Below are 26030 nucleotides of genomic sequence, written 5' to 3' on the forward strand. Positions count from 1 at the left end.
ATGAAAATGCAGTTTTGTGCCTGATGAAGATGGCCTGGTCATTATCACCACCTGGTTATGAAAGCATGCTGTATGCAATGGAGCTGTACCATATGGTATGCATACTGTAGCACATTGGCCACTTAAGTAATAAGGGCTGTACAGATATATCAAAATTTGTGGCACATTTATAGCTGTTTGTTTACTGGAATACAGTACATTAGTGGCAACACTCAGTTTCATACCACGGTTAATAGTATATTAATCATTTAAAAGCTATGGATAAGATAAGACATCCTGATCACATAAGTCACCAGATAATATCCATTAGTATAGTTCTGTGCTGAATATTGGTTTCCACAGCTTGCTTTATCTTGAAGCATGACATTCTTGAGCAGAGTTGTACGGCAGTATCTATTTCACTGATACGTGCTGCCTCTTAATTTCGCAACAAGTAAACTGCTGTCTTCAGCCGTAATTGCCTGTGAATTGAAAGTCCATTTGTATTTGAAACTCGAAGATGTTTCCAACAGGATAACATTGGACTTGGGTACATTCATTTGAAAGGAAGTCAGAAGGGATCATATATATATACACACACACACACATATATATATATATATATATATATATATATATATATATATATATATATATATATATATATATAAGGTATATAAGATAGCACCATATGCACATGACAGTTTGCAATTTTGCAAGATTGGAATTATTCTTTTGGTCTCTTTAAGGAATATTCCTGGCTGTCTTCATCAATTCATTTATAACCTGTGTGATTGTACTCAGTGTGGTGGCTTGTTTCACAGCTGCTAAGATTCCCACTGCTCGCTGGAAGGAACCCAAGGCATATTAAGTGTAGTGCAGCTGTTGCTCTCAGTTAAATTGATAAGGCTTGACTTCCAATCAAAATGGCTCTTCTTCCAGCTTCCAGCAAAGATGAAGAGTGGAGATTGTGTTGAAGCTGTATCTTCTGTGGAGATCTCCATTTCACTCAGCAACAACAGTAGAACCGTACATTATTCATACAGCCCCTGGACTTAGATGCAAATACTCTGAGCCCATTTTTATGTCCCTAGTCTTTTCTGGCCTTCTAAACCCATTTATTTTAAAGCACTCCTTTTTTGTTTGAAATCCATAGCTAATTGGAAATAAAGAAGTTCTTGTACCTCTGTAAGTGACACATAACAATCAGATTCATTGTGAACAGTGTTTGAAGTGAAACTATACAAAATGGGGGTGGAATTGACACACTGCCATGAGAGGTATATATATATATATATATATATATATATATATATATATATATATATATATATATATATATATATATAAAATCTTTATTCTGATACAGTCTACCTGGCTCACTGTGTGTGAAGTTTAAATGATAAAAATAACATAAAGCATTTTTTTTAAATTGCCCAATTCAATAAATTGCCTGCACAGCACAGTACTTAAGAAAAAGATTACTGATTTATAACTGTATTCATTTTCTTTTCATAGTGACACAAATTGCGTACTGTATTAGAATCCAGTGAAGTTCATAACACTAAAAGTTTTTAACACAAAGAAGTGCAAAATAAAAGGTCAGAGGCCTTAGACTGACAAAGGAAGTATTGAAGTATTGAATGAAATGAAAAGGACATAAAAGGTCCGTTACCCATTCTTCTATAGGAATATGAAACCGCCAACAAGCCAGTGAGTTCTGTCATAACAAGGCACCTACTAAGTGGGAGAACCAAGCAGTTAATGATGAATAAGAACAGTCAGTGTATGGGCTGTTGGATTTGCTTTAAACACTTTTTGAATTTGTTAGGCCATATAAAGATATTGCTCACATCAAAAGGCCTGAAAAATTATTATATATAAGTTCAAACATTGGTGGGGCTGGGCCCCCTTTCAAGAATACTGGTGGAGCCCAGGCACCATGGGCACATATAACCTGGCGCATATGGATAGGGTCCTTATCGAACACGTATCCCAGGGTGATTTAACAAGCTAACAAAGCTCTAGACTCCGTGCAATTATTATTGATTTAAAATATAAATTCCCAGAACTGAAGGAGTCGCAATATTTGAATGCTTTGGAATGGAACCATTGGTTTTTCATCTGGTTTTTAAATGGGGATGGGATTGGATTGTTAAATCTTTAAAATGAACTTTGGCAAAACAAATCATTGTTATGCCAACAAAACAGTGATACAGTTCAAAAACAAAAGGGCAAATTCAGGATAAGGAGCTCTGAAGGAAGCAACTGTACTCCGTATCTGTCATTTGAATAATTTTGATTTGCAAAAAAAATGAGAATTTTAAAATGTTATTGCAATATTTCCAATAGATGGTTGAGGTTAAAACGTTTTAACTATTCTGTCCTCTGTAGAATTTGAGACCAATTCCATATTAAGCTTATCTGACATCAAAGAGGGCTTTTTCATTGTCCTTATGTCAACTTGATAGATGTGGTGAACTGTTCACACAACTACAGCACATGTTGTTTATGCCAAACTGTAACATGTTCTGTCATTACAGTTGCAGAGAAAATGGTATAAATTTCTGTGTTGCTTCCCTGGGTAACAGCAGAGTTTGCAGACAACATGCGTAATCTTCCATTGTTGAAGGTAGTTGCAGTAGTTTACCATTTACTTCACAAGGCAATACAGAGGTAGGAAGGGTTTAAACAGGCAGGAAGCGTGTGAAGCTTAAACTACCTTTAGGGGCTGACAAAGAAATTGGAGGTCTGGTTTGCCATTAAAAAAAAAAAAAAAAAAAAAAAGTTTACAATGGTAAGAGTTTGGAAACGGTAGGTTAAAAAAAAAAAAAAAAAAAACAAAACAAGAAAAAAAAAAAAAAAAAAAAAAAAAAAAAAAAACAAAAAAAAAAAAAAAAAAAAAAAAAACAGTTTAACAAACAGGCAGTTTAAAATAAAAAAAAAAAAAGAAAAAAAAAAAAAAAAAAAACAAAAATTGTAGTAAAGCACGGTCAAGGGAATGGAAGTATGGAAAACATATTTAACAACAGTAAATGCCAGTATAAATGTGGTAAATGCATTTGTAAACTGAATTTTAAATGCAGTTCATTTACATGAACATGAAGAACAATTTTATTTGAAATTCAATTGAGAAATTGAAGCCCCCCTCCACCGCCAGCCCCACCCCTCTCCCCCCCTCCCCCCTCCCCACACACCCCCCCCCCATTATATTTTGTGTACCAATTTACAGTAATTAAAAAACTGATGAAGTATAATTAATAAGTGTAACCCTAAAAAGCTAGTTTTTCAGGAAAACGCCAGGTGGCTAGACGTTGAGATACGTTCTCATTGCTTTTAATTAAAACTATGAAGGCTTAAATTAGATGCTAATGAATCTTTCATGGATCTGTTTTAAAAAAAAAAACATACATATATAATGAGAGCTTTCTCTGTGAGCAACTCCCACAATTATACAAAATATATTCTCCCACTCTCAACATACAACAAGGTATTTGCTTGCTTGCTTATTAATGTGTAATACAACCTTTACGATTTGCGTTATTACAGAGCAGTACACTGTTCACCCATTTAGCATACAATTGTGATTTGGCTGCATTGTAAAAAATGGAAGCATGAACCCTATACACTACAGCATTCCACTCAATATGTATGAGGGTCTATTATATGTTATTGTCAAAACTTTACAATGCTATAAATATGCTAAATGTATAAACAGATCTATTATATTTTCCAATACTGGTAATGAAGTGTCTTCAGTAGGATTTAAGGATCTTGAATTATTGAAAAGCTGCTTTAGCCAAACAATTTGGTCTAATTCTGTGTACCAAAGCTGCAGTATCTTCTTAGTAACACACTTGTTATTTTTAAACTGAAATTTTAATCATTTGAATACATGTGTTATGTGCATTTTAATGACATGTCTATTCTTGAAATGGCATATGCAAGTACAAGACAATCAACATTTTAAATACTGTGTACAAACTTAATAAGAAGCTATATGGGCCTATTGTTCTCTGTCAGTGTATTCATCACCAGTTCTCAAAACGATATGGCCAATATGTCACCTCATAGTTATAACCCACCTATTGACCCAGGGAGACTAAAGATAAACGATCACCTTCCATTCTCACTGTAGCCAATAGCCCTTCACTTGGAAATCCTTGAAGACAAAGACCTGATTGGCCTACTGCAACCCTGCCCCGGCCAATAGGGTTGCTGTGCATTGGCATGGCAAGACGAAGCAACCTCTAACCTGGATTTAATTCTGCAATTACAATTACTATTACAATTCCTTCAGTCCAGTTAGCATTCCCTATAAGAAACATGTACAGTATGTGCTCTGTGCTCTTCAGAGAATCAGTGAAAAAGCCTAGATGGACATTCTTTGTACAGATTTGTTGCTTGAGTGCCTAATGTGTGCCACGTTTGATCACAATTCCATTTTCCCAACCATTATATATTTACTCTTACATTATCCTCCAGTGTGACTTAAAGGAAATAATTATACGCCTTCAGGGAGCCATCAAAGCTGGCGAACACCAAGAAATGTAAATCAGAACAGTCACAGTACAGTGTATTCTAGCTGAGCTTCCTGTCACTTCTAAATGTATAAAACATATTTTTACTACCAATTATTTTAATTGAAAAAGGCATACAGATAAAACAAAAAAATAAAAATGAAAATTGTGAAAAGCTTTGTTTGTAAAAAATGCAAAATTACAAAATTATCAAGGCAAACCCTTAAATATTTAATATTTACCAGGTTTCCTAATTTCTGTTTTAAATCACAGGGTCTGGTTCTGAACAAAATATTCTAAAAGCTGAATTTCTGAAATGAGAAATTACCACAAGTGCCACTACAATTGTGAGGTAGTAAATAGAAAATATCTATACAAAATCACAGTTCAGTGTTACTTTCCTGATTACTACATGTTTTAGGAATTATTTTGGCATCCATTTACAATCTAGTTTGAATACAAAAATGAAGGTTCATTTTATGCTATTTGAACCTAAAGAATGACCTTGTGTATCCAGAGTATACAACAGTGGAGAGGCTGTCTTTCATTAAAACGCCAGGGAGGAGCTTACTGGAGGATGAACAGACAAACCATTGCTGGAGTGCCACAGACCTATTGATTCAACACCATAACATGCACAGTTGCAGTTCTATTACTGTATATGGGCAATATTAGCTACTGAAGCCCAGTAGATAGAGATCAGTTATGGGGGATAATGTATAGCGTAATGCCTGAATATCAAATTATGGATTTATTTAGCATCGTCAACCAAAGCCATAAATGTTTGATAGGCCATGAAACACAACTAAACTCCCTGGCAGTGTTTTCTGGCAAGCTTTCAAGCAACTTTTAGTTATAGGTTACATTTCAAGTCATTTTTCCTATTACAAAGTTCAAGCAATAAAAGCCAATCCAAAATGTTGCTTCACAAAAAAAAAATAAAAAAAATGTGCCTATTACTTTGTGATTCATGGTTTAAGTCCGTTTGTTTGGCTCACCAGGCTTCAACTGTGAGAGGTGTGTTGGTATAAACAGGTAACATTGTCTGATGATTAAAAGGTTATAACTGTTTGCACAACTGTATTACAGTGCTGGTTGGTATAATATTATCCCGTCATAATCCATTGCCTTGGATATCCAAATGCCACAGAACATTCTTAATTACATCAATTATTATTATTAAGCTGTTCTTATTTATTGCATTTATAAAATTATGTTTTTTTGTTTTTTGTTTTTTGTTTTTTACTGAACACGTTTATATAAATTTGGTGGCAACTGCGATTGATGTTTAGTCTGATTAACACGATTGTGACCTAAATTACATTTAATTAACCTTTATTTTACAAGATATTAAAATGTTGTTTTCAAGTGTGACCTAAATTAGCTTTCAACAAGGAGATGCAGCTTTTATATATATATAAAAAAAAAAAAAAAAAAAAAAACGTGATTAATTAATCCATTTACACATGCATTATGATCACAGTTTATTTATACGGTGTGCCTGCATGATTTACTACACAGCCTTGCTTACAGAATGTGGCAGGGAATTTCAATTTCATTTAATGACATGCTGAATCATGTGTTATGTCTAACTATTACCTTTCTTAATTGGTTGTTAACTAACCTGCTTTTTTGTTTTGTTTTTGTAAGCGCACTACCTTAAATTGTGATTTGCAGGGTGGGGGGTGGTTAGGCTTGAGACTGCTAACGTGGTATTGATTTTGTATCTGACTCTGAACTTGCTTAAATAGAATGTCGTTCTTGTTTAAATCGTACCAGTATTTGCTGTCCAGTGCGTCTTTGACAAGTCTGGGTTGCCGGTATTTCATGCTTCTTAATTTCTTCCTCTGCACTTGAATTTAACAAGCTTTTTCGAGTTGCTCATACATGCAATCGAGTACCTGGGTCTCTTCGCGTCACCACGATGTTAATGTTGCCCAGTAGGTGGCGCTGTGTCTGCTTCGTGTAGCCAGGCAATTCGCTTCAATCCTGTGAAACGGATTGAGTCTACACTGGTGTACTGTACTAGTGCAGGAACAACAACGCTGTTTGCTGGACAGAGGAACGAGCGTGCTCTTAACTTCCATGTGTACTCTCAAGTAGAAACAACAAGACGGATTTACTACAACTGGAAAGGGTAGGTCAAATTAGCATTTTAAATGTTAGTGCCAGGTTCTAGTTGTATACGTTATCTGAAGTTACAGCTAACTGTGCTGTTGTTCATTATTTGAATTAAGCTGCTTTTGTACTTGGGAGAACTCGGGGGAGAAGGGACGAACAATAATTGCCAGTGTTAATGCATGTTGCATTGAAAGCAGCCAAGTCGAGAATTTATATTTGTTTTAAGTGTTTTTAAAAAAAAGACGTTGATTTACTCTCCTTGCATTATTTCACGGGAACACACCGGAGATACATTGTGTCACAGCGGTACCGAAAATAACCCGAAAACCAGTGCAAGATTTGCAAAAATGTATATATCACTTATTATGCTTATTATATTAGTTTATATTTTGAATACAGTACTAGTGCAGTTCTGAATTGAATCATGTGTGTTGCAAAAATCTATGGGATAGACACTGGCATGCTTCCATGTAGGTAGCTCGGTCATATGAACAAACTCATTCAAGTTTCGGTTAGAAAACTAAATAAATAAAAATAATAATAATAATAATAATAGTAATCAAATACGAAAGAAAACAGTAGTGTATCTTGTAAAGCTAACGCCGCTTTTGCTGGTCTGGAATGTAAAGTCAGTTAAGCTTGGTTATGAATGCAGTTCAGGCTACTCATTGTGTGTGTGTGTGTGTCAGTCAGGTGCAGCATGCGGTACACGACTAGTTCAAAGGAATATGAAAATGACAGTTGTCACCATTCAACTAGAAATTGAATTGAAAATAAAATAAATTAACTATCAATTCGAGATACCAACGTTGCCTCACATCACATGTCATCCCACTGGAAGTAATTGCCGCACTGTACGCTGAACGGTCTATTTTTATAAAGAGGTTAGAATGAACTTCCTTCTAGCTGCATTAGCCTAAATGTAGGGAGAAATGCACTACCAATATTAGCATCGTGTTAGTGGTCTACTCTGTAACGCAACACAGCAGTGCACTCCTACTGGGGAAAAAAAAAAATTAAAAATCCTCATGAAACACCAAATTCAGGCTGTGTGTCTCTTCATGCTGGTAATAATTAGTGCCTGGGTGGTTCATTTTGTGAGAGAGGTTCTTTCAAGCTGGGTTACTTTGTTATCACATACTTACTGATAACAAACACCCACCTGAAAATAAATAATCAGGAAAGAAGTTTTTTTTTTGCTACAAATATTTGATTTATTAATGGAGTGAATTATGTCTTTACGTTTTTGTTGTGATATGTTCAATATTTCTACATGTTTTTGAGGGGAGTTTTTTTTTCTTTTGTGCTTGACTTCTTTTTATATCTGAAGGAGCAGGAAACTGTATTAATCAGCTGCCTTCATCCACCCGAAATCTGCAATACAGCTGAAAAGGCATTGTTAGCATGAATAGTGAAAATCAGATTGCCCTGCGTTATTTATTTCAGGGTTTCAGTGTTTGCATACACTGTATGGTTGTAAAAGGGTGTATTAAATATAGTTCTGATTTTACGTATTGTGGCTTTTAAAGCCCTAACAGTACATTTTGTTATTACTAGGACGTGTCATTCAGTAGGTTTACAAGGTACTACATGGGTTAATAGAATTGATAGAATTAAGCAATAGTTCCCCTAAATGAATCCCTTTTCTAAATGCTATGGATCCTGGTTAAAGACACAGTGGTCCATGGTTTCTCTCACGACCCTGGTTAAACACATGGTGGCCAGCTATTTGGAAAAGTTCCTGAAGCGGGACCTCCCTTATAGTGGCTGAGTTGCTTTTAGGCAATCCTTTATTCGTAGCTGTTTTTCCCACTGTCTTTTGACTTTTTGTCTCTATTTTCATCTACACATCGACTCAGTCGTGAGGCTTTCGGCCAAGGTTAATTGATCATCAATTCCAACACCTGGCACATGCTACACATATATTTTAATTAGTAAGAGAGGGGAATTCTAACCTCCCAGCCCTCCCACATTTAACACAAACTTTAGTTGCCTCAACTTTCAAGTGAAACACATTTTCTTTACAAATAAAACAAAAACTTTACACATAGAGCCTCAGTCCTGCCACACATGCACTTCAGGTAAATTGGAAGTGTTCTCATTCCAATGAGATGTTAAAGTATGACACTGTCTACTTCAGTGCTACTCTGCTGTCCCTCGAGATCTGTTCCAGTCCTGGTCTTTATTCCAACTAGATCATAAATGAGTTAATTGACTCTTAGCAGCTTCAATTAACGTGCTTAGAGCAAAAACCTGGACTGGATTTGATTTCGAGGGCTAGTTGAGTACGACTGGTCTACTTAACAATGGTCTGTATCTTGGTTCAATTTCAGTACAGGCCTAGACTTACAGTAAAATTATACTCTGGCATCATTTTCCAAATTAAGGTTTCGTGTTGCTTCAAAGATTTTAGGTAACGCATGCTCTTTATGGATCTGCACTGTGAAGAGCACTAGTTTTGCAGAGGCAATTAAAAACAAATAAAAAATAAAAAGCTTCTGCAGATTATTAATGTTTTTTTAATGAAAGAAAATTACATTCGCCACTACTGCATAATGCAAATTGAACTGTAATAACTTTTGTAGAATTAATTTGCAGAATTATGGAGACATTTGTTTAGGTCAGCTTGCTGTGTGTGCACACAGACAGTGATCCACACGCTGCATTCTGCAGCAGTTACACTGTGTGAGTAATTACATAGTTGACAGACAGTATTTATTTTTTTTTTTTTTTTAATTAAGTGATTTGAAATGGATCCCCAGGCATTGTGAATAAAACATAGTGCTGACAGTCTTGGACCACTTTTGTTTCTCAGGTGCATCCACAAGAGTGATTTGTACAGCCAGTTGCCCTCCAATATTGTCAATCCCATCGCCACGTAGTGCTTTGAAACCGTCATGAAGTCCATTTTACTACTGCATACATCATGAATAAAATAAAAATAAGAATGCCACCCGGGAGCAGGGTGGAGAAATAAAATACAACAAACTGTAGTTTTTCAACGGGGGAAAAAAAATAGGCCAGATTATTTTTCAGAAGGATGCAGTAACCTGTAATTCCTTTGCAAAAGTAGGTTAGATAATACTATGAACATTATATAGCGATAGATGTTTGTGAAGGGAATTAATTACTGCCAGACACCAACTGATTTTGATTTCAGATATTAGTTTCAGTACTTTAATGATGTGTTAATGCTTCATCTGGCAGTATGTTTGCTTCTGCTGTAGGTTAGAGGGGTGAGTCCCTGCCAGTATAAAGTATAACAGTCAGGGTACTGTACAGACACAGCATATTTAAACTTGTTTACCACCTTCCATGATCAAAGATCTCTGCTGCTGTTTTTGCAACAAAAAATGCTGAGATAACAGACTACACAGTTCCATCAAACGCCCCATGGCTAAATTCTCTTGTAAATAAGAGGAATATTTGATAAAAAGTACAGTATGGTTCAGTACTAAACAATTCAGTAATTAAACTTTACACTTTTACCTTAATTTTCTTCATATTTCTTCATACTTCTTTTGAAATTCTGCAGTGACAATAAGATTCTAAGCAACCTACCAAGAATGTGTTCCATTTTGATAAACAGCAGGACGAGCCTGGTCTTACAAGCCAGCTAGTCGTTAATATAACTGATCAACTAAAAATGCCAAACCATCGTTTTAAAAAGTGTAATTTAGGTTTCCACGCTGGTGTAAGTGGCCTTGGGCAATAACAAATGGTTCTTCGTTGAGCGAGGTTGGCTCAGACTGTTGATGTATTGTTTTATAAACTCAGGGCGTCTTAGGTTATTTGCAGACAAAGATAAGCTAAACCATTTTGTTATTAATCACTGCTGTGCTTCAACACCTTGTGAGTTCATGTTAGGATTTTTAAACTATATTCTAAACACTGTAATGTTATAATACAGTCAATTCTACTGTCCTACTTAATACTATACTTTGGAGTCTGCACTGTGTGTGAAAGTGATATTCAGTTGAAGACCTAAAAATGACCACTGCCCAAAATTAGAAGCCATTCCAGTTTTAGCTGGCTTCTATCAGACAGTAGATGCCGGCTGCTGCGTCACAGCTACTGGGTTTTTCATTTTTGACTTGCTGCATTGGAAGCTCAGTTTCTATCGGAGAGCAAATGCTAAACAGACACAACTGGTCCAAATTTAATTTATTATCTGCTCAAACTGGCCAATCAAAACTTTGCACTGACAACAGCAATCAGTCCTGTATCTTCAACTGCCAAGTCAACCAAGCGCAGCCTGTCAGCTCGACTGCCACGCGGCATCTTTCAACAACAACCTGTTGTAGTGTTGGTGCTGAGACCTACTGTACAAGTTTAAGACTGGATGCAATCAAGCTGAAGGCTCTTGGGGTCTGACCTGAGTTTCTTGCAGTGTGAATACTAGACTAGGGTGTAGCCGTGCCTGTCATTTCTTATCTCTTTGATTTATTTTATGTAAGTCTTTTAAATTAAAATGATAAACACAGAGATCTGTCTCCCTTCTTGTTGTTACACTGTTTTATCAAAGAAATAGTGATAAAAAGTGAGTTACTGCCAGAAAAAGTGTGTTGGGGAGGTGTTGGATTCCTATGAAATTCCCTGCGGCCATTAAGATTGTTTAAGTGTTTTTCTTCAGTGTTTAGAACTGTGTGATCATAATCTAAAATCAGATAAATCAAAACCTTCTTTATCATTACAAACTTTAGAAATGTCTTGGCATTGTGTGTTTTTTTTTTTTTTTTTTTTTTTTTTTTTTTTTTTTTGACACTATTTAGGATTGTATATTTTGACCCAAAACTGTTTTTCATGGACCCTTAGAAGCTTTGTTTTTTTATGGTTCTGAGTTCTGATATTGCAACATTGAGTCAGTTAAGCTAATTTCCTCATTGCAAAAAATAATGAGAGACTGCACATTTAAAATACTGTATTTTATAATATAAATTAGCCCACAGAGTTTAAGTCAGTCAGCGAGCGGTTTGTTGAGTCTGAGCCCCTTGCTGTTGAATCATGAGATGGGTTGCATTGCAGCGGATATTTTGAGTCTTTTGCAGCTCCACTTGTAGAAGCATATCAGGTGCTAATCTATGCCAATTTGCATTGCAGGAAAGAGTCAAACTGACACCGGCAGGCTTACAAAAATGAAAAAACGTACACTGATCAATTTGAATCACAGCTGATGGGCTTACATCACAGCAGGCTTCTGCCGTCAAATAGAAAACCATTAGAGCTGAAAGCTTATTGGCTGAGGGTATGGAATCATGTTCTGTGTACATTTGGTGACAGTGTCTGGGCAGTTTGACCTTCAACAGCACAGATTAATTTTGCAGAAATCTAATTATATTCAGGGAAAAGAAGGACATACCATAACTGACTGAAAACTTGGTAAACAAATGTTGGTTACAAAGTAGGTTACAATTAAGTCCATACTGTACATAAACAGCAAAAAAATAATTGTTCTTCCTCTTGTGTCTCTCTGAAGGAGACTTCCTTATTCTTATCTCTGGAGAGAGAGTCTGCAGATCAATGTGAACAGGGTATTGTCTGCAGCCTCTGCCCTACAGCCTTTGTTGTGCCCTATTTGTGTGGAATAAGTAAGTATGTTGTTCCAAATAGTTTCTGCAAAAAAGCTTGGCTCCCTCTTCACAGCCTCTTTATAAAACCACACTGTGCTGTTGCAGAGTAATACTCCATTTTAAGCAGTTTGCTGTTATATTTTAATAACCTGGAGAAGAAAGAAAAAAAAAAATACCCAAGGCAGTGTAAGGAAACTGTTTGATAAATGTACTGCTGAACACTATACAATCACATATATCAGAACTGGAGAGCTGAGGAAATTGAAGTGAAAGCTTTCAATTTGGAATGGGCAGTAATAGCCATCGACCAAAGTGTTGTGTCACACCTGCCTCTCTACTGCTCTCCTAATTGGTTCACTTTTGGGGTTATTCAGACTCATAAATCACCTCCATCTTGAGGCAGACCCTTATATAGTATGATGATTTGGGGTTACAGGAAGGTTCAGTAGCACTTTTTTTTTTTTTTACCATCTTTGTAATGCGCTTTTTCCACCATTTGTCTTTCAATTGACTAGTAGAACATTCAGCAGCAACAGTATTTAAACTTTAATAAGGTTTGACTGATGTAGCAATTTCAGATGGTTTCTCTTGCATGTTTTATTTTAACTATAAAAACACTTAAGGGTAGGTCACTGCCAGCTGGTGTGAGGAAAGTCAGAAGTACGTGTATTCATGTATTGTAAAGCTTTTTAATGTGGTCTCTCAGAGAATGAGGGTAGTATAATTTTTTTTTTCATCCAGACTAGCTGAAAAGGGGAACCCAGTTTTCGTTGGATACGCCTGCTCTTGTGGCATTCTGGGCCAGATCCCACTTAAAACATTGAAGAGATGGCTCACTTATGAAACCGAATTCAGAGAATGCAAGTCCAAGATTAATGAAGCTCTCTGTTGCAATCTGACAGGAGTGCAGGGTTACATTTCCGTTCAGGTTTAGAGGAAAATACATTTCAGTGCACTCCATAACTATTCACCTTTAACCCAGGTGTCTTCTATAGGATGCGATTGGTAAAGGGTTCTCACTTTCTACTACTCTTCCAGATGAAATGGATTATTTTTTTAGATTTTTTTTAGTAAATGAGAGTAAATAACAAGCACAAACAGCGCGAACCACTTGAATTGAGGAAAATAGATTGGTTCTCAGAAAAGGCTGAAGTGTGTGTTGGTTCTACAGTACATTGATTGTTGAAGCCACACTACGTTAATAGACATCGACTGCTGTAGTCATTCCTGTACTGAAGAAATGAGGGTTGCCTGTAATAGATTATGGGATGACGTGTTCTACAAGGTCAATCTATTAGATTGTGACCTCTGAAACTGATAAAAAGCTTCTACTGCCTTTGGCAGTATCTGTTACCTATTGGACTGATCCCTTTACTGTAAGAATACACTACATTGACTGAGTTTCAGAAATTAGGCTGCACACAGTTATTTTTTATACATGTCTTATTTACTGTAACACAACCCAGCTCTGGCTCTTCTGTTATGTATGTGTTTGTTAGGAATTTCACGCAGGATTACTGGCCATCAAAATCTAGTCAGGCAAACGTTTTTGTTTGTTAAAAGCCTCTTCATATGATATTTAAAGATAGTTGCTGACTGATTTTCTGCAGCATACAGTACAAGCCCACGTAACCCATCTGCTGACGTTGCTGAAGAGGAATACGGCAGAGATAATAAAAACACAAATAAAAGCCTTTTTGTAATGGTATGAGGGAAACAAGTTTGCAACCTCTGTCAGTCAAAAACCTGCAATATTTTGCTGCAAATTAAGTGCAACTGCAGAAGGGGTTAAGGGTTAAACACTGCCACCCTTCCAGTGTTGTATGTTGGTAATGTCTCGTTAGTTGTTCTACATCCATATCAAACTGGGACCTCATTCCAAATTTTCTAGGCACATGTTTTTGGTGCATGCTGCTGTCAGTCACAAACTTCCATTGTATTGTGAACCTGTTTCCATCTGACCAGTTCATGTTTCATGCTTCACTCAGATTTTAACTTTCTGTGGTGAAGTGACCCAAAGTTTTTTTGAACTTTTAATTTCTATTAGAGTACAGTGACTATAAAGTCATGCCTGCTGACTGCACACAGTCTCAAGTCTAATTAAATACATTTCAAAATATAAGTTTTGTGAGGTACAGTAGTTAGGGGTACAAGGTTTAGTTTGCACCCAAAATAATACAATGCAACAACTCTCCAATAAAAGAACATCAATTTATTGAATAAGACACAGTGATTACAGTATTTCATGGACAACTGTTGTGAACATTTAAACAGCATTATTTTCAAAAGGTGCAGTATTCAAAGCGTTTCAAACCTGGTTCAGGTCACAGTATTCAAAAGGGTCACATTAAAATGTCATTGGGTACCAATTTTGACCGCTTTAAAAAATAAACCAAAAGTGATTTGGTGAACAAAATCAACTTCTTATTTTGCCGCTTTTGAAAGTAACGCTGCCAAGGTCCTCTTTTGAACCAATTACAAGGCAGTTTAATTGACTAATGAAACCAGTATAACAGTGTAACCCTATCAAGAAACAAACTGCAGGTAGGAGAAGTTAAAGAATCATTTTCGGGTAGTTTCTTGTTTTCTATCAATATCATTTTATTTATAATGTTGTTCTTTTTGTAGGCCCTGTTGGCTAAATTTGAACCACACATGTATTTATAGTGTTGCTTACAACTGTTTGTCTTGCAGGACCCCTTGTAAATGAGGCCACAGTCTCAATTGGTCCTGTAAATCTTCTGTATGAATAAATGTGGATATAATTGATTTATTCATCTCTGAAAATGTGCCTTTGCATTTTTTTTTAATGGGCCCTAATGTAAATGTATCTTGTAGAAAACCTTAGTAAATATGGCCCATTTAGATCTTTCATTTTATAGTTGTGCAACCTTATATTGTTCTCAAAGAACTGGAGCCAAATTTATCATGCAAAAATGTTAATTAATCTATAAACAGCTTTGTGTCTTGGTTTCCAAAGACAGTTTGGGCTCTATTCTTAAGACCTACTGTAAATAGCGACAGATCTAAATATTCCAACCCTTTAACTTTTATGTGAATCCGGCTGGTGTCTGCCCAGGAATATAAACTCTTCTTTTTTAACAACACATAATTCAGTAGAAGGAGGTCTGTGGTTTAGGACTTTGTTTGTACGGTAGATTAATGATGCCTATAATAAAAATAAGTCTTGCAAAAGGAGTATTGATGGCTTAGATTGAAGCATGTTGTAACCTATTGAAGAAATGTTTAACCATAAATACAAATTTAGTATGAAATTGACCTATAAACCCCATCATGCCACTCAGCAGTACTGGAAACAATTACAGTGTGCACAAAAGAAAACTGCATGTTGGCCAAAACAGACCCGGAACACGCAAGTATCGCGCTGGTATAAACCCAGCACAAATAGCAATTGTAATGATTAAGCTTTTCCACATATACAGTAAGCATTTAATTCATGCGGTACTTGTGATATTCACAGCTTTCGAGTCCAAAGCAGACTTTGCAGCACAAATCTGTTTACTGCCCTCAGTAGTGAAGTACCACTAAGTACTGTTTTCAGCCAGCAACTTTCAAAGTGCTTTGAGAATTATGTAGCTAGAAGGCAGAAGCAACATTCTGCACTCTGTGGGGGGAGGGTGGTCTGCCTACGAGCCAGTGATTTTGAGTCCTGATTGTTAGGGTTACAAAAGTCACTGAAAATAATGCTTTGTTCAGTAATACTACCTACATTCCACAGCTCACTGGAAACAAGAAGCCTAAGGAAGTACTCCTAGGGAAATACTTTAAGTAAATAAACAAACAAACAAGCTACAACATTACAGTTGTCAAGAAACATGTTGCCTAATTTGTCATAACAATTAGTTTGTGAAAAAAAAAAAGTTCTTTAGAATTTAATTATTAGGAAATATATATATATATATATATATATATACACATTACCTCAAAGAGCAAGTGATTGAAATGTACCTTATTTTAGTACAATTTCTGAGTTTACTGTAAATGATTTATTGCCAACTTTTGAAATGAATGTATCTGTCAGCTTTAACAACACAAGAAGAAAATGCTGAAATGAATTTAATTAGTTCAGAAAATGCATACTATATTAATTGTATGTAGGCAGATACCATGACAACTGTTTTAAAAGGTTGTGGCTGTGCTTAACCATTGATGGTACAGTAGATATAGATAGCTTAGCTGATAGTCACATAGGAAAAAAAGTAAAGTATATAACTGAAATTGATTAAAAGCTCCTGGCTGATATTTATTTTCCTTTCAGTGTGCCCAAGCTGTTCAATCCATTTAGCACCGTTTCCACCCGGTGGCGAATGTCAGCGTTTTCTGAATGATAACAGTTAGTTTTGCCCTTTAACCCTAATAGTCTGGCCTGGAAGGGTTTCATTGCCTGAAGTGTAAATAGTGCAAAGTGCACAGGAGGACTGGCGTTGCCTAAGGAAATGGCTTAGAGTCGGTGTGCTCTGTGATTTGTTCCACACTTTGATCACACTTTGGCAGTAAAACTGAGAATAGCAGTAGGAGAAGAGGTACTCTTGTATGCCATGCCTATTGTTTTAACTGGCTACTAATTAGAATAATTAAACAGAAATGCCACATCTTCATTTACATATAAAGTAGTTCAGCATCCCAATGGATTAAGTGGAGGTAAAGACAGGTTGAGCGCAACACCACAGTGTAACAGTGTGAGATATTTCTTGAAAAGACTATGAAAAGAATGTTGCTTCTTTTTAACCAAATGCAGAGGGATTTAGTGTATGAAATCTTAACCTGGTTTAATGCTAAATCATCTGTTCATTTCTTTAAAATGTTTGCTCTCCAGGCTAACCCCCCCCACACACAGTCTGGTTACAGTTTTCATACTAAACATTACACATATATTCCCCATCACAATAAATTTTAGGTACACAAAAATATGAAACGGAAGTGCATGTGAATTTCTGTTGTGTGCTTTTTTTTTTTTTTTCTTTCTGATTGACCATTATAATCATTGGGTGCTCTACATGCAAACGCCTGCTTTACACATGATTTTGTTATCTTATGGAGAATAATACACTTGAGTCATCAAGATCTCAATGAATAGTGTTGAATAACTTCTTTTAATTTAGAAATTTACCGGCACAAGGGCTCCCCCACTCAAATCTACTGTTGTATGTAATTCGCTATGATATGTCCTATAGAGTCACTGAAGTAGAAATGTATGCAAAATCTGTTTTGTGGTTTTAGAGTAAAAATCGGCATTATTCAAGAAGGGTAATAACGGTTGATTTGCAGCTTTTTCCCTACGTGACAGGAGTACATTGTAGCATTTACTTTTTGAACAGTAACACCAATATGCTTTGTCATACTGGGAATCAATCCTGTCACCCCAAATCTAAGTGCAGTCTAAAGTACTCTTGGCTGCTGTCCATACAGTTCACACGTGCTCCATCTGATTGTGAAGGACAGCTGTATTCATAGGTAGAAACGGGAGTGGTTGCTGCTCCACTGTAAGTAGTTGTTTGAGATGATTGCTCAAAAGTAAAACCCTGCTATACTCAGAACCACTATTTGACTTGCCACCAATATCCTTGGTATCGCAATTTTTACACCTACTGTACACGTCAGTTTCTCCCAGCAAGTAAATTTTTTTAAGTATGTGTAGACCCAACTTTTTGATTGATCCATTTGAATGTAAAGAATTGTAGGTCAGACTTGCTCCCTCTTCAAGCATACGCCCCATAAAAATGACCATTATTATCTTTTTAAACAGTGCAACTCTGTATGACCAATAATTTGTTTTCTTAAAAAAAACAAACATGCTTAAACTGTACTATTCATAGCCGTCCAAATATCAAATACATTGGCCTAAGTAGTTAATACAAAAGGAAGTTAGGCAAGATCTATACATTTTTTAGATTCCATCCTCTCCAGCATGCTTTGATATTAACCAGTGTATATATCATATTATATAGTTAACTTAAAAAGGAAAACAATGCTCTTTTTCAGGCATAGTAATGTAACATTGTAATTTAACGTTTTAAAACATTGTATTGAATTCAGTTATGCATTCTACAATAACTACAGTAGCAAATTAGTTTGTTTATTATGTGTTAATATGTCAGGAAAGGATATATTCCTGCCGTTTTAGTGAGCTGGGAAGTGTACTGTACTGGTAATATGATCCAGGTGTTTTCAGTTGAGTTCTCAGTACCTTTTAAATTACAGGGATATTTATGGTAATATTGATGGTAAACAGCAAACTTGAGTAAACTTACTGGGAATTGGTCCAGAGTACATTTTGTTTGCCTGTGAAACTATATTTTTGGATGTTCCTTTTTCTTTTTTTTCAGAGATTGATTTCTTAATGCATGGCAAGGTCGTCGTAAGCGAACAGGCAGTAAACTCTATTTCTTTTCTGTTCAAAAGGGACTTAATATGTAAATAAGCAGACCAGCAGTATTTCACATCTTCCATCCTTTCCTGCACTAAAATTCTGTGTCCACATGTTTGTCTGTTGCATTCCAGTGTCCATTATTTATATATATTTATTGTAGTTGGCAGTGAGATACAAATGTCTCGCTATATATATATATATATATATATATATATATATTTAGTCTCCTCCAATTTTTTACCCTGGTTTTCTCCCTAATTTGATATGCCCAATTATTATCTGTATACTCTGCTCACTGCTCACAACCCCACCGCCGATTCTGGGAATGGAGGCTGGAGCGCGCGTCCCCTGAAATGTGCTCCTGCCAATCTGTCATTTTTCTCACTGCGGATCCACAGCGAGGCCACCAGTCCTATAGTGCCAGAGGACAACACTGATCTGGAGGCTCCACTGCAGAACCACAGGCACCCTATCGGCCACAAGGGTCGCTGATGCGCGATGAGCCGTGGATTCCCCTGCCGACCTAAGCCCTCCCTACCAGGGCATGGCTCGGCCAATTGTGCGCCATCCCTTAGGAACGCCCGGTCACGAACTGGACTGGAACCTGCGATCCCCAGGCTATAGGGCACATCTTGCACATCTTGGAGCGCCTTTACTGGATGCGCCACTCGGGGAGCCCCTCATTTAAAACATGTTGGAAATGTTGACAGTCCATGAGTACTCTAGAAGATGTAGCCAACAGCTATTTTTAGAAATGTATTTCATTGTGCGCCCAGAACTTGACTGCGCTCCATATAAGAATAAAGTAGGATTACGACTGCAGTTCATGCTAGGGAAATAAGTTAATCACCCCTATGCTGCTAAATTGTGTCAAGTTATTGTTTAAAACAAATGCATTAACATGAAGATGAATTATCACCAATTGTACTATCACCTGTACAACATTTAAAAAGTCTCCTATACTCCTCCTGTTCCCTGGATCACAGCTTTAAATGCAAAGTGTGGACTATCAGGTTAAATATGATTTACTTGATTGATCAATTGTACTAAAATCCATTGCAGTGTAATCCTACACTGTTAAATAAAATGTCACTGTGCCCAGGTTTTGTTGCACTAAGAGATGCTCATTATGGATTTCAAGAATGAAATACCGCAATAGTGTTGAGATGTAGGACCTACTGCAGGACAATTTCACACAGGTCAGATTGGGTCACTTGTTTCAGCTATTTTCATTCACACAGTTTCCGTTTCAGCTCTGAACACTTAATTGCAGTCGCTGTTGTTGCTGGAGTTATTTTGCCACTGCTGCGCTCGGCAGTGTTTTGTGATCCGAAAGAATAAAGAAAAGGTGTGCTGTTTATTTAGGTGAGGTTTGTGCTGGCGAGCCCTTGCAGTGAAGCAGACAGGTCAGGTTATACAGCCACACTAAAACCACTGTTCAAATTTGTGAACTAGGAACAGGTGCATTGTGGAATCTGCCTGACTATTTCTGCATAGTTTGCAGACAGATGCATATTTTGGATACTGTTGCCCATAAGGAGAAACAATGGTAGTTATTTTTCAATTGAATGTTCAGAGCATGTGCTTAGAGCTATTTTATACACAGGGATAAGCAACATAACCTTTCTTTTTTTAGCTGTGGGGTTTCACAATTATTCATTTCTGTTTTTATTTATGAATAATTGAATGCATCTATTCCTGCTAGTCAAGTTTTTTTCATATCTGTGTTACAAGTTGCCCGTCTGTTAAAATTCCCCAAAGGCACTCTACAGTACGGTCATTTCATGAAAATGGAAAATGCGTTACAATAATTACTGTTACTATTAGTACTGTTATCAATACCAGACTAAAGCCCCACATTTTTGTAGTAATCTTAATATGCGCTATCATCTAAAACAACTGGGCTCTGAGCCAGAAAGACTGCTTCTGTACAGTACTACCCATGGTAGTTCTGATTGACAGCAATTAAAACAAAATGGGATGACCTTTTAAACATGAGTGAAGGATACCCTTTTTATCTATCTTGTGTACCATGGCTGTTTATTTTATTTAAGAAGGAACGCTTAACAAATGCCTGGCTCTAAAGGTTTAAGAAGCTGTTGATATACATGACAGGATGCAGCAGGGGTGAGACTTTGAAAATAAAGACGTCATACACCTAAACATCAGCAACTTGAAAGAATACGGGCAATCTCGTGAAAGGTTGGCAATCCTAGAGCTCTACCAGGTTTGCCACTTTGCAGGCAGATAAAGTTTGCTGGTATTTATGCCACTCTTCTGTATACTTGTGTCTGGTGTTCTTTTAAATTTGTTATAGAAATACAAAGTGCTGTTTTTCTTTTTAAATATGAATGGTATGATATATAACACTTTTATTGTAATAACATGCTGTATCCACAGTCATATGTAATATCACTTGGGACTTAATCAGGCTTCCAGAGAGGTCAGGCACACCTAATGTAAGCCTACACGATGTTCCAGAATATGTCTGTTTGTGTTTCTGTCTGTCTTTACCACACTGAACAACGTTAAAGGGTCAATTTGATAAACCTGTACCCAGTCAGGATAAACGAAAGAAGGATTGTATCATGCTTTACAGCATGTGTGAATACAGAGGGTTGCAATACATGTTTTATAGGTGTAATCCAGGAATAACCTGGATAGGTGGTTGATGGAATACAGGGTGCTTCCCCAGCGCTTTAAAATGTTCCAGTAAAATCCAGCAGTGTCTTATTGGGATGCATTCTGAAAAAATCCTAGGCAGCCTAGCAGCATACAAAATTAAATGTTATATCAAACAAGAAGATGATGATCAAGTATCAACACAATGCACAACAATACAATGCTATTGGACAGTGTGAAAAAGAAAACATACATATCAATAGGCTGCTTACTTCTTTTCTCATGTGCATTTTCAGGCTGTATCTTGGTATGGTCTTTTACTTTATGACATTCTCCATTATTTCAGTGTTTAAAACATTCCACCATGCATCTTACTGTATTGTTCAATATCATTCGTTTGACAAGTTGAAACCGAAAGTGAAGCAGGCACTGCGGCTGATGGAATTAAATTGTGTGTGGTTTAGAAACGAGACTAAATCTACTGAGTGATTGAAATAATAATAATAATCAATTAGATACCAAATAAGTCATAGAAACATGAAGATATACAAAAGCAAAAAGTTAAATAAAATTAATCAAATTCATGTCTGTCTGTGGCAGGGCTGATGCCTGCCCTTGTAAAATAAAGTATAGTTGATGGTGGTTTATATTATAAATGTGGTTTCGTGCTTTAAAAATTGGATCGTGGAGCAGGTGGCTAGGTGTCAATTGCATAATTGATTGATGAACACCTGCTTTTAAAAAAGGCCTGGAATGCCAAGCCCTTTGTTCTTCTTTGTTTGTTCTATGTTCCGAGTTCTGTGTTTTGCAAGCCCGGAGGTGAAGGAGAACCCTTTCGACTGCGTGCTTAACCAGGATGAGCTACGGGTTATAGACGGATACCTGCAACCTGCAACGTGTGTGTGTGTGTGTGTTCTCCCACACTAGGGATACCATTGCTGATACCCTAGTGGTGACCACCAATGACTGCAACTGACTGCAGTATTTGTGGTTATTAATAAAACCTGGACTCCTGTGCGGCTTTTCAATTGCAAACTCTCTGTGTTTCTCTACTATCTCAGTGGATACCCACTCTGTGACAGTACACATTGTCACACAACCAATTCAGCACTAAATTCTGCATGCATGGAATCATAAGTTTTCCTGGGGTGTACTGTGCCAGTCCACACCATATGACATGAGGTCTTGCTTAAATTGATCTTCATTTTGTTGTAGCTATCTCTGTTACTGTACATCATTGATTTAAAATTTAATTGGTTGTTTGGAGGTATTTTTTATTTTTTTAACTAAACTATGTCCACAAAGATATTTTACAGGCATGCTGTATCTCAAATACAGAAGTTGTCAATTATATTGAGAAACAGTACAGCAATGTTCTGCCATGTGATTGGTATTCTGTGGATCCCGATTACTGCACAGCACAGTATATCCAGTTTATATCATTAAATGTGTTCAGTCCAGTTGCAAAGACTTTGTAAATGACTGAATAACTGGCCTCATACTGCACTGTGTATTAGTGTCTCATATTAATTGCCTGTTGCCTTTCCGTGCGAATTTTGTATTTCAGATCATTTCGATCAGATACAGGAATGATGTATGTGACTTCTCTTTTTATACTTGGGGAATCAGTCGGCAGTCTTGCAGGAAAATTGAAATTTTTAGTATAGTATTTTATTGGAACTTGTAAAAGGAAATACTTTGCTATGTTGTATTTATTAGCCTTCTAATATCACTGTACTGTGTTTACGAATAGCGGGCATATAGTTTAAATTTACAGGAAGTGGTTTTGTAACGCTCTTGGGTACAAACTTACAAGTGAATAAAACAGCTTGTATATCTGGAACAGGAGAATGTATAACATTCCTTTGGTGCTGAATCACTGAAAGATATCTAGGGTATATGTCGATCAGTATTTAATGAGGAATAAGATTAACGATATGGTCTATCCCAAGAGAATCGCAGAAGGCTGCATAAACTCTTAAAACAAATGTGGGAGGAGATACATTTTTAATTGAGTTGAGAAACTCAGAGATATTTGTAAGATGCTGCAGTTGGTTTCCATTCATTTCTATTAACCAGAAAAGAACAGGGAGTGAAAATGATACATGTGCAATTTTAATGGCCTTCATAAAAACAATTGATTTCACTGGTCAGCAATTTTTTTAGAAACATGGAGGGATCCATCCTCCTTTATGGTAAATATCAGACTAAATGTTCTATTTACAAAATAGAGTATTGATGTCGGGCCCCCCCCCCCCCCCCCCCCCCCCACACACACACAGCATAAACAGTTCTGCGGTATTTTTGTCTTTATCATACAGTGATGATAAAAAAATTAAATTTAGTGAGCTGCCTAAGGTTTTGAAACTTTGAAAGTTTTTTGTACAGAACTGTTATTTAAAAAAAAAAAAAAAAAACCTCAAATCTGCTTTATTTATTTATTCATTTATTTTACTGCTTGAAACGCCCCTGTGTGCATAAACTTCTTTATACAAAAAATAAACAATCATGCGGCAGTATTATGCAACGGAACAGAACTACCTGGCTGTATAGAAGGTTATGTACAGAAGGTATTGTAGCTGGCTAACAAAGGGGAAAAGTTAGTAGTTTACAAGTGATTTAAAGTTGTTTACACAAAATACTAATTGAAAAGATACTGTAAATAAGTGTTAGTATCATTATTTTACAGTACAAGTTGTAACCAGACTTGATTCCACATTGAAACTGCAACTAGGAAAACAGCCCCCCCCCCCCCCCCCCCCCCCTTCTGATGTACAAACTTGTCCTCATCTACTATAGTGTATGCCTTGACATTTCAATCAAACCTATTCAAACTGACCTTTTCTTATTGGTATTGCTTAAATTTAATCTTTGTACTTTTGATCTCTTGAGGAATTGCTATTTAGTAGAGTTGACAAGACAATTAGCTGGGATGAACCAATTCCACTTAGTGGAGATATATAAAAAAAAACACCACTCGTTGACCTTAAACTGCTAGAAATTATGGTCACTTGCCATGTTTGCCATGTGGTTGCTGTGTGAAGGTAAATTAGCATTTGAAATCTCAGGGGGGCATTAAAATGTGGTTGCTAAGGACAGCAGACTGGTTCTCGCTGTTGGTAATCAGGTTAGACCATTACATTATTAACCCGGAATGACCTTAGAAGTACTGCGTGGGACAAATCGGATTCGGTTGTTTGGAGCACAGATAGAATCATTGTGACACAAAAGAAGAACGATACCAGCGTATTGTGATACGGCCTGGCAGGGATTCCGTTCAGTACCTCTGCAGTTTGTTTGTGGTGTATGTGTACAGAGTTAAACAAAGATTACAAACACTAATAACATGTTGCCAGAATTTATGTGGAAGCAAGTTTGTAAGGTGTTGAACATGAACAATCTCTAGCATCTAAAGTCTTATTTTCCAGAATAATCCACCATAGGGCAGTTATTATGTACTCTAGTAACGGTAAAGCGCTGAGAATGTATTAGGCCAAGCAATTTTAAAACATGCACACAACTTGATGCTGTTTTGCCACCTTCTCCAAACCCATTAACCCTCTTGGTTTGTCAAACAACCACCTTCGACAAACGAATCTGGTAGATAAGTGTGAATTTGCAGATCATGCTAATCTATTAGAGTGGCACCTAAAGTGGACAATATAATATCTGTCTCTTTCTCTCTCTCTGTCTCGTTCTCCCTCTGTCTTGTTCTCTCCCCTTTTTATCAGTGTGTGTCTTTCTCTGTGTATCTGCAGGCCTTGTAGTTTACGAATATGCTCTGGTATTTCATGACCCCAAAGGGCAAATTAAATTCAGAGCCAGAGAAAGCAATACATGTACTGAAGAAATAGGGTTAATATGAGATGTATCACTCACTACTTTTGTTCCATTGACCATTTGGTTAACATGTAACTTTCAGGTCAGAGGGCTTGTGTTGCATTAAAAATCGAATTAGATCTGGAATCTACACAAGTTATTCTGTAGGAAACAGCCCAGATGGAGATTACTACAAAGAACCATCACATCTTCTCTCTTATATGATTAGAAAATCAATACCTGTATTTTACAACAAGGCCTTTCCACTTAAATTTTAGCCCCCCCCCCCCCCCCCCCCCCCCGTTTTGTATTTTTGTGTTATATGTTGTGTGTATGTATTGGTGCACGGAGTGTGGGTTATCACGGATGATTTAAAATATATAGTTTAACTTGGGCACAGGGATTGCACAATCACTTCACATGCAGATAAAGTGTGTCTTAGTATGTGGGCACGGGGATTGCACAGATATAGTTCACATGCTGGGATTCAAGTGAATGATTATTTAGTAATTTAATCTTAGCACAGCTGTATATATAAATGCATGAATCACTCACTTGGAGTTGGGTGTTCAGGGCAAAAGGACAAGAGAGAGAGAGGAGTGTAAAGTAAAATCAGTAAAGTAAAATAACAATTGCTACTTGTGGGTGACATAGATTAGCACGATACTTGTATGTTTCGTGTTCGTCCTCTGTTTGTTTGTTTGTCTATCTGTTTTGGCCAATGTGCCATTTTGTTGTTTCTTCCTGGCCTGACGACAGTGCAATTCACTCACCTCTCTGTGTGTTCACTCACCACTCTGTGTGTTTCTTTCCTGGCGTGACGACAGTGTAATTCACTCACCTCTCTGTGTGTTCACTCACCACTCTGTGTGTTTCTTTCCTGGCGTGACGACAGTGTAATTCACTCACCTCTCTGTGTGTTCACTCACCACTCTGTGTGTTTCTTTTCTGGCCTGATGACAGTGCAATTCACTCACCACTCTGTGTTTCTTGCTGGCCTGACGACAG

At 36.8% G+C, this 26030-nt stretch overlaps 1 protein-coding gene across 1 annotated transcript in view; it reads left to right on the plus strand.

Moving 5' to 3' along the window:
• The first annotated feature begins 6538 nt into the window (after positions 1-6538).
• LOC121321207 (protocadherin Fat 3-like) overlaps positions 6539-26030 on the plus strand; it is a 120589-nt gene continuing 101097 nt past the window's right edge. Inside the window, exon 1 of the mRNA XM_041260108.1 lies at positions 6539-6636. The gene's annotated coding sequence lies outside the window, so the exon portion shown is untranslated. The remainder of the gene's footprint in view (positions 6637-26030) is intronic.

This window comes from Polyodon spathula, chromosome 9, assembly GCF_017654505.1.
Source record: "Polyodon spathula isolate WHYD16114869_AA chromosome 9, ASM1765450v1, whole genome shotgun sequence".
Classification (NCBI taxonomy): domain Eukaryota; kingdom Metazoa; phylum Chordata; class Actinopteri; order Acipenseriformes; family Polyodontidae; genus Polyodon; species Polyodon spathula.